This window comes from Vicugna pacos, chromosome 27 (assembly GCF_048564905.1).
Source record: "Vicugna pacos chromosome 27, VicPac4, whole genome shotgun sequence".
In the NCBI taxonomy this organism is placed as follows: Eukaryota; Metazoa; Chordata; class Mammalia; order Artiodactyla; family Camelidae; genus Vicugna; species Vicugna pacos.
The window spans coordinates 4,080,418-4,089,251 of NC_133013.1; the positions used below are offsets into that span (position 1 = coordinate 4,080,418).

At 35.5% G+C, this 8,834-nt stretch overlaps 2 non-coding genes across 2 annotated transcripts; both read right to left on the reverse strand.

Annotated features, from left to right (window-relative positions):
- Positions 1 to 118: 118 nt before the first annotated feature.
- LOC116277954 (small nucleolar RNA SNORD116) lies at positions 119 to 212 on the reverse strand. The gene has a single exon (XR_004187374.2). It is a non-coding gene; the product is annotated as a small nucleolar RNA SNORD116 (small nucleolar RNA).
- Positions 213 to 3,993: 3,781 nt separating this feature from the next.
- On the reverse strand, positions 3,994 to 4,060 carry LOC116277623 (small nucleolar RNA SNORD109A). The gene has a single exon (XR_004187103.1). It is a non-coding gene; the product is annotated as a small nucleolar RNA SNORD109A (small nucleolar RNA).
- Positions 4,061 to 8,834: the final 4,774 nt, after the last annotated feature.

Consider the following 8,834-nt stretch of genomic DNA (forward strand, 5'->3'; position numbering starts at 1 on the left):
CTGACCCTAAGACAGCTCTCTGATGTTGGCTCCGTGGGGGGTGGTTGCAGCAGTGTGAACAAGGGCAAGCTGGACCCCACTCCTAACTATGCCCTAGCCCCCGGGGAGGCAACGTGCTGGACCTCAGTTTCGATGAGAATGACGGTAGTGAGTTCTCACTCATTTTGTTCAGATTTTCCAAGGAATGCATATGAGGGAGTCATCATCGATCCGAGCACGTGCTGGCATGCTGGACAACTCAACGTGGCAGGCTGGGTGGCTCCACAGAGGAGCCAGTGAGCTCGGAGACCTCCAGCAACCCCAGCAATCCAGAGCCAGCAAGCCACTGAGCAGCAGCAACGGTCAATCCTTTCTGGCTGCCTTTCGGGCAGTCCGAGAACATCCGAAAGCCAATGCCAGCGCTGGGGGTGGGGGACGAGAGTGCGTACCGTCATCCTGAGCGATCCACGGGAAGGTTCAGCATCCTGGGCCCGACCCACTTCTTTGGGGACTCCCGGCCACCACCAGTCACCAGAAAACGGGAAGCTCTTCTTGTCTTGGCTGACGGCAAGCCTGGCCCGGCAACCCCACCTGGCAAGGGGACAGAAATCACATGCACGCTTCAGACGTGGGCACAACTTCTCAGAGAGCATGCTCCATGCCAATCAACCTTTAGCTCGGGGAAGCCTGTAGCTGCTTCCCAGTTCCCTTTTTCCCTTGTATGCCAATGAATATTTGTCTGAACCCACGAGTTTAGGGACCTTCACTTATGTGAGTTTTTTATTTTTATGCATGGTCACTTATTATTAGGGAGTTTAGCTGTACACCAGAATTTAATATATCATTGTAGCCTTTCTATCCTTCAGTCAAAATTTATATACCAAGTAGAAAAATTTGAAATTAATAACTTATCCATTTACTTTATGATGCCAGAAATATTGAAACAACCCAAATATAAAACTAAAAAATGATTATTTTCTAAGTACGTATGAAAAATTGAAGATCACTCAATCAATTAAATAAATAAATTAATGGAACTATAAATCATTGTTTGAAAATTTTAATAAAATTCAGAAAGCTTTGTCTTCCCTCAGCCACAGTACTGGAAATTAGATTTAATTTTCTAATGTCAGAAGTGTACATGATGTCATTTATATTGATCTCAAAGAAATAAAAGGGTTTATAATTAATAGTGTTCACTGATGTCTATCTACAAAATAAACAATCTTAGGATAATGGACTAATTCCGAAAAAATCCATAAAATCTACCCAAACCACCTTTAGAAAAAACTGAAATTCTAAATGGATATTTATCATGTAAATATTTGTTTCCCTTTAAAAGTCATATCTTTAATTCCCAATACCGAACGGTTGAATTATTAATAGTTAGGGCCCTTTAGAAGTGCTTGGGTCATGATGGTGGAGACCAGGTGAATGTTATTTTATTCTTATAAAATGTTCCCCAAGAAAACTCTTTTATGCCTTCCTGTATGTGAAGTTATCAGAAGTCTTCTACCCAGAAATGGGCCCTTACTCTCCCATAAAGCCCCCCTAATCTCACCCTTCCTCGTATTCCATCATCTAAAACTCTGAGAAATAAATTTCTGCTGCTTATAAGCTACCCAGTCAGTGGTACCTTGTTATGCTGTCCCAAGAAGACTATGGCAGTCTAATGAAAAAAGTAAAAGTGATTTACTCAATCAAAAACAAACAAAACCTTCCAGCAAAGGGAATCCTATGGCCATATGGCTCTACTAGTGATTTACACCAAGCAGTTAAGGAGGGATTGACACCTATAATTCTCACACTCTTCCAAAAAATAGATGAGGAACAAATACTTCCTAACTCATATTATGAGTCCAATTTAATCCTGACACCAAAGCCAGACAAGGACATCATGAGGACACCATGAACTAGCAAATGTAACAAAAAAAGAAGAAGCAGACTCATAGATATAGATAATACAGTAATGGCCACTGATGGGGAGGGGTAAGGGGCAGAAGGAAAACTGGGTAGGAGAGTAAGAGTTACCAAGTATAAAAACTATCAAATATAAAATAAGTTACAAGGATATGTTACACAGTACAGGGAATATTATAGATAATGTCTTGTAATAACTACAAATGGAGTATAACCTTTAAAATTTGTGTATCACTATATTGCACACCTGTAACACATAATACTGTACAGCAGCTAAAGTCAGTTAAGAAAAAATAAGTGATGAGACAGGATATCACTGTCTTCTTTCCAATCCTAAGAAGAAAGTACTTTTTAAAAAACATTCTGGGTTGTACTTTTTTAATATTTGTCATTTATAACATAAATATTTTATGTCAGTATAATTCTACACATTAAGACAGTCACCATGCAGTACAATGTTGATGTATCATCTACTTATAGCATGTTATCCTTAACATGGATGAATAAATAATTTTGTGTTTGTAGGATAATATTTATTAAACCAAAATATGTTCTAGTGCTCCTGTTGTTCATAATTATACTCAGGCATTTTCAATGATAGCTTTTCTAGGGCTCATTTTAGTATCTGGTAGGGTTCTTCTTCTCCCTGACATTATAATTATTAGCATTCATGTATATTTTATTAATTGTTATTGAGTTTATTTGAATAACCTTGTTGGGTTCTGGAGAAGTGAATACACACATTAAAATACATACATATGTACATACATAAATAAATAAGTTATAAAAACAATTATTACTTCAAAGAATTTGTGACAAGAATTTCGTCAAGATAAAAACAGAGTTTACCTATGTCTAAAGTATTAAAGACCAGGCCCCAGGTAACACAAAACCTGTGTGATCATTGCCAAGGAATATACAGACTGTTTTTTTTAAATTAATCGGTGTTTCAATTTTAGCAACAAATAATGATTAATGATTTAATATATGAAGTTTCACTACCTTGCCACTTGATTAAACCAATCTAATATCTCTTGTGAGACTAAACACAGTATGGAAAATTGAGTATTTTTTTTGAATTTCAGAAAAATGAAGTGCTACATGGTTCTTTATCATTTAAAACTTTCATGGCCTTAGAAAGATCTCAGAAAGTTTAATGTATACTTTTTCACATTATAAAATGAAGAAAAGGTCAAATTCAACATTGAGAAAAATAGCAATAATGATCCATAATGATCCTATGTATCTGACCGAAATGATCTAGCCAGGATGATCTCAGTCATAGGGTCAAAATTCTGAAACCATAATAATTTGCTAAGGAAACATCCAAGCATAGCTTAATTTCACCAAAGGCTATTTAATTGCAATATGAAATTATAAAAAGAAATTTAAAATTTTCCAAAATTCTGCATTTGACAGTCTACCTAAAACTCAGATAAAATAAAGTTTAAAATTTGGAAATGAGGGTAAAGACAATCACCAAAGTAAAGGACACATCATGAAAATATTATCCAGTAAGTCATGGAATAGATGAATGCAGAGATTTCAGGGTGTGGCACAGAGCACATGACATATGAATTTTAAAGGACCCTGGTGTAGTTACTCACCCAATTATCTGAAGTGGAGTCCTTCATGTCAGCCCTTCTACCTCAGAAAACCATAAAAGAAAAAAAAAGCAAAGATAATCTCAAAAACACTCAACAGTAAAAATAACAAAGCATTAAAATTGTCAATATTTAACACAGACATGGAGTGTTTCCTTCTTTTAGTCCAACACTAAATGAGACTTTCAGTACCTATCAGAGTTGCTTGACCCCTTCTTAATTCAATCTTTTGATTCCTCATTTATTACTGAAAAACAATTCCTTTCTACAAATGCTATCTACAACTCCATTCAAAGTGAGTAAAATAAAGCAAGTCTTGGGTCACTCAGCATATATAAGGTAAATAGTGCCTCATAAGATAGGATTCTAACACCTTGCTCTGAAAGAAAGACATGGCATGCTTACAGCAGTATTATGTTGTCATGGAAGGGTCACCAAATAAAGCCAGGCTATAAGAGTCTTATTTGTCCTACTGAAAGGCCATTCATCCGGACCTCAGATTGACATCTGGAATGAGTCCTTCAGCATCCTCAGACAATTTTTCTCATCATCGATCCAGACAAGACCCCCCCAACAAATAAGCATTTACATAGCCAGGCTCATTTTCTTCATGCTTTCTGTTTCATTATGAATAAAAAACAATACAGCACAGAATTGTACAGTAGGAATTTTGTTTAGTATTTGAATAATTGAAGTCTCATCTACATAGTGCAAAAGGCACATGACCTTGGATTTTTCTAATGAAATTAAATAAAATCTATTGAGAAAATACAAAAAAAAAATTGAGTCAACTAAACTTTCAGGGAATAATGTGGTAATACTTGTAAATGATGTTTCAAATAAGGTGTGATTATAGTAAAATATGAATAAAACATCTAAATTCTGAAATGCTAGTAATAAAAAAATAAAATATTTTGGCACATCTAAATTTTATTAAAAGGTTATCTTCACATACTACAAAATGGTAGAAAAAGGAAATCTATCAATGATTCCTAAATCTTAACCAAGTTACTTTAAAAATATTTTTTTTTTACTGTATAGCACTGGGAAATATATACAAGATCTTGTGGTAGCTCACAGCAAAAAAAATGTGGGACAGGGAATATATGTATGTTCATGTATAACTGAAAAATTGTGCTCTACACTGGAATTTGACACAACATTGTAAAATGACTTACTCAATAAAAATGTTAAAAAAATAAAAATATAAAAATATATTTTTATGTAATAAAGGAAAGAAACAAAAATGAAGATTCCTTTAACAAAGTAGGCATTGCTATGGGGGGGGGAATCTATCATTAAAATATTCTCCCTGAACCTCTGAAAGAATGAGCCCACAGAACCTGATTTTCTGACATCACTGCCCACAACACAAACAAAAAAATTCAACAGCACCAGAGTAGCTGCTCACCTTTCCTCCCTGAAGTATGGTGACTTGTTCTAGCCTTTGACCTGCAGCAACACATCAAAAAGAGTATAAATCAGATCAGAAAAATACCTGAAATTCATTTAAAAATAAAGTTGGTTCTGTAGGAATTATTTATGATGTAGGCATCCCCGTAATTCCAGTCCTAATCACACAAGTCATAGTTCCTTGGTCCTATACACCTTTATCTTTTCATTTTTTTCCACTTATTTCCTCTCTGAATTCTTCACTCTGCAAATAGTCAATAATCCCGGCTACCATACTGTAAAAATTAATGGCATATCAATTTTCTTTTTAAATTAGAAATTCTAAAGTTGTACTCCACCAAATAAAGACTTTGTGAAAATACTTTATGATGGGTAAAATAAAGAGCACATGATAAGGGTGTTGTGAGACCTACCCTCTGGAAGTAAGCATAAGAATTCTGAAAAATCTACTACAAATGATATATAGAAATGGATGTGGAGAAGTGCCAAGAATAGAAAAATGAGAAGTGGGTATACTTCAGCAGCAGTGTGTGCTTAGCATGCATGAGGTCCCGGGTTCAATCCCCAGTACCTTCATTAAAGGAAGGAGGAGGAAACAGAAAAAGAGATGATATATTTCATAAAATAAATGGAAGCTATAAAAAATAAGCAAATGGAAAAAGACAGAGGGGTAAGACATAAGTAAAATTAAAATGGAGTGAGATTGGTCCATCTTTTCTCAATATAGAATGCAATTTAGAATCCTAGGAGGAGTACATTGATAACCTAGCAAAGTTCTCTGAAGGATAAATGCTTGCAAGTGAACTGGGGAACTCAAAGTGCTAGGTAAAAGGGGCTGGGTCCTAAAGGCTATGTAATGTTTGATTCCATTTAAATGACATTTTGTAAAAGGCAAAATGATAGAAACAGTGATTGCAACAGATTGTGGAGCAGGAGGGTCTGACTATAATGGAGAAACACAAGGGGATTTTAGGGGTAATGGAACCCTTCCACATCATGACTGTGTTGCTGGATACACTGCTCTGTGTGCTTGTCAAAACCCACAGAACTGTACATGATGAAGAGTGAGTCTTACTGTATGTAAAATTAAATACATTATATAAAAGGTACAAATATAAAATTGAACAAAAGGCTGGCACAGAACACTGGGCCTCGTGTTCACGTACTCACTCCACACGCCCATGAATTGAGCCTATGTGTTTGTTTGCAGGCACACACTCAAAGGCATACCATGTAACAAGGAACCAGGCACTCAGATATTAAAAGTTTAATTTGTACAAGACTGGTAGCATTCAAAGCTACCAAAACTATGGGCTAACACTGAGTAAGTGGGAGTCCACCCTCACTTGCTTAGAACAGAATTACTGTACTGTTCAACAGCAGTGAATGCGTCTCTCAGTTTCTTCAGATTGTTCACAACGTATGAACATATGACCCAGACATTCACTCAAAAGGGCACCTTTAATTTGCTGCCTATGAGAAAGGATAGATCCCTATGAGAAAGGATAGACCCTGAAGATCTTTTACAGAAATCCTGAATTAATGTTGTATTGTGTGTTCATGTCTATTTAGTCTGACTTAATCTGGAACATTTCCTCAGCAATATTAATATGTTTGAAGACTAAAGCCAGGTTTTGTCAGAGGATGTCCCTCAGATGTGTTCTGACATTTCCTCTTGAGTAAATACACTGAGGTTTCTGCACTTTTGTCTGAGGTAACTACAGAAATGAAGCTGTGTTCTTTTTGGGGCTCCCTGTCAGTGACACCGGGTAGCCCCATGACTGACTGGTGGTATTAACCTTCATCTCTTAATTCCGGGGGTGTCTGCCAGGCTTTCCAACACGAGGTCATTTTCTCATTGTAATGGATAAGTATATCATGGGGGAGATAACCGCAGACTATAAAAGTATCCTGTTTCTCTTAAAATTTTCTCCAATAAGTTATAGAATCCTATGACGTTCCTGGTTGAAACAATTATTAGGTTGACTTTTTATATCCTGTCATTCTTATTATGTTTATTACAGGTTTTTGTAGTAAAGAACTTTACTTTCTACCCAGTTCATTCATTCCATTCGTTCACATAATTAGTTTAATAGCACAATAAACATCTTACCATCATTAATCAGTTTTATCATCCTTAAAGAGATTTAGCATGCCCAAATGTTTCCAAACTGTATTGAAGTCAAAACCAGGGGCTGAGCTACTCAGTGTCCAGCAGTCCTTACTGACAGATGTAGTCTTACCCATCCGTGACTGCTTTCTCCTTCTGTACTTATCTTCCTCCTTCAGTATTCTCAACATTCCAGAGCCCCAGCTGTGAGATCTTGTATAGGTCCATTTCCCCTCAAAATACCAGAAGATAAAACGACCAGTTAGAATAGCATAGTGCTTTCCTTACATTATAAACCACACGAATTTCAAAACATACTTTAGTCACTGCTGTGGCATAAGTTACATGTCATAATTCACTCTGCTTATCAAATTGATTGCACTTGTAAGACACAAGGTGCTATCTTTAGAAAAGTGTCAAAATGATTACAGATAACTGGGGAAAGGTGAATTGATTATGGAACACATTTTCAAATGAGGGAGAACAATTATAATCTAAACCACATGATCATAAATTACAACTGGAAAAATGTTCCAATAGGAGATTATGGCATTTGAATCTTTATCAGCTGGGGATTGCTTCTTTACTCCGAGATCCTCACTGGCCTTTTCACTGCTCTCTGAGTTATTTGTCTTTGTATTGCCTGTCATCAAGTCAATGCCAAAGTTGATTTCTTCCATTTAGTGATACTCCTATAACTGGCCTTTTCTCTTTGGACTTTGATCTGTGCCCCATGGCATCCCAGTGATCTATCAAATGGTTTCTGCTGAGGAACACAGTGCCCCATATCCTAAGCACTGGCATCCCATATTTCTAGAGGTCATTCTTTGTAGATTTATACCACAGAATTTTCCACAAACCAGTGTCATTTTCATCTTTTTCCTCCTGTTTCTGCAATATCCCAACACTTACACTTATTAGCCTGAAGAACTAAACTTGAGAATTCTCATGGCTTGACCTTAAAAACACAAAAAGAATAAATGTGACCTCAGGAATGTGTGTCTTTCTCCCATATATGTGGAGGTTTATCAAAATATAAGTATTTTTAATTATCATCTTCCAAAGTCTGTGAAATCATAGGGTTGTGATTTTTTTGTTTTTTGTTTTTAAAGTTGTGATTAGCAGAATAAATTACACAATCAAACTGAGCTTCAAACTCAGCTTCTATTTTCTTATTTTAAAAAAGGAATGAATATCCTACTCTGTATGGTTATTATTAGCATTAAATGAGAAATGAGATAATCCATGAAAAAGTGTTTATCTCAGCATGTGGTATGTATCTTAAGAATTAAATGAATGCTATATATAATTGAAATATACAAATATTTGAAAATACATACCACACATGCGCACCCACACAAACAGTAAAATAATGACCAAACTCGCTATCAACACTTTTGAACATTCTTCCTATAAAATTGGTTTATTGGCCATATCCAAACACATACATATATCATTTTCTGTGAATGAAATACAACATTAATGCCTTACACATATTCAATACTCAATAACTGATGAACAAATTAACTTTTCAAAAAATCTGGATTTTCATGCCAATTAATTTCAACATACATTACCATATATAACTGAATACAATTCAATGAGATAAATGTATCATCACTAATGCCCTAGCTATAGGACTTGATAAACAGATTACTTATAATTTCACAGGTACAGCTAAGGCTGTAATGAGTATCCTTGAGTTTACATATATTTTTGAACACTCCGTATTATTATCCTATAGGTAAATTTCTAAAAATAAAGTTGTTACTCAAAATGTACTAATTTACAATACATATTTTCACTGT